This window comes from Gopherus flavomarginatus, unplaced genomic scaffold, assembly GCF_025201925.1.
Source record: "Gopherus flavomarginatus isolate rGopFla2 unplaced genomic scaffold, rGopFla2.mat.asm mat_scaffold_2321_arrow_ctg1, whole genome shotgun sequence".
Classification (NCBI taxonomy): Eukaryota; Metazoa; Chordata; order Testudines; family Testudinidae; genus Gopherus; species Gopherus flavomarginatus.
The window spans coordinates 4,487-6,171 of NW_026114867.1; positions in this window are offsets into that span (position 1 = coordinate 4,487).

Consider the following 1,685-nt stretch of genomic DNA (forward strand, 5'->3'; position numbering starts at 1 on the left):
TAAAATATCTATGCTGAATTCTGATTTGAGGTCCATAGGAAAGGAGCAACTCCTTTGATTGTCCTCCAGGTACATTCCTAGAGTTTAAAGCAAAGAAACAGTGAAAGTATATGGCAATAAAGATTGTTTTCTGTGTGTCTTAAGGCAAGGCATTGGTCCCTGGGAAGGGAGGTGGAAGGATGCCATATCTTATATTGACATCTGCCAACTTTTCATAAACTCAAGGTTGGATCTCTGGGAGGAACGTCTCCCTACAGAAGAGACTTACACAATAGGAACAGGGATTCTTTGTTCAATCTGCAACTCTGAATAAGATACAATTCTTTAGTTCTTAGCTCCAACACCTGGCAATTTGCTGACCAAACCTATCTTAGCAAGCAAGGCTTTCTGTTTACCCAGCTTTCTTTTAGCTGGTCACTATTTGCTAGGCTTCTGGTCCCTTGATTATACTCTGGACTTTGGGTCTGGAAAAGAGCTGGCACAATCCATAGACCAGGTTGTTATATAATATGCACATGAATTTTAACCCTTCACATACAGTAATGGCAAAGTTCTTGGTTCAGGCTTGTAGCAGTGATGGAATAAACTGCAGGTTCAAATCAAGTCTCTGGAGTCCATCCACAGCTGGGATGGGTCATTCAGTCCCTTGTACAGAGCTTCAGTTTGTAGCAAAGTCCCTTCAGAGGTATGAAGCAGGACTGAAGACAAGATGGAGACGAGGCATCAGCCTTTTACAGTCTCTTGCCATGTGGTCTTTGTTTTCTTTGTCCCAAGGACACTCTATCCAGCACGTGGCATAGAAAAACCTTTGAGTTTTGTCCATAGGCAGGTCCCTGCATACCTTGCTGAGCCACAAGGCATATCTACCTTCTCTCAATGGGTTGATTGTAGAGCTGATGGTCCTTAATGGGCCATCAAGCAGGCTAGGCAGAACTGACACCAACTTGTCTGGCTGGGGTGTTCCTCGGAAGCATAGCACAAGTTTGAATACAGACAGCATAGAGCCAATATTCATAAAGTCAACTACAAAAATGATACACATCTAGAGATAGCATAATTATAATCAGCCAATCAGAACCTCTCCATAGACCCCTTTCACAACAACCTTTCTATCATATTGGCTGCAAGTATAGAACAGTGGTCACAATGGTGATCTATAAAGTTACAGATTATGTCAATAACATCACAGGAGGTGACACGGCATCAGTGAGACTGATATTGGAATACTGTCTCCAGTTTTGGTGTCCTCATTTGAAAAAGATACTGTGAAATTGGAGCTGGGGCAGCAAAAAGCCACCAAAATGTTCTGAGGGCTGGAGAAAAATGCCTTCTAGTGAGCTATTGAAAGAGCTCCATCTGTTTAGCTTATCAAAAGAAGATTGAAAGGTGACTTCACTGAAGTGTTGAAGTGCCTTAATGGAGAGAAAAGATTGGGTATTAAAGGGCTCTTGAATGGAGCAGAGAAAGACATAACAAGACCCAATGATTGGAAGGTGAAAAGAGACAAATTCATATTACAACTAAGCCCCAAATAGTCAACAGCGAGGATGATTCACCACAGGAGCAAGCTATCAAGGAAAGTGGTGGAATCTCCATCCCCTGAAGTCATTCAGTGAAAACTAGATGCCTTTCCCCCAGAAGTAGCTATTGTGTTATGCAGGAGGCCTGTGATATGCAGGGGGTCA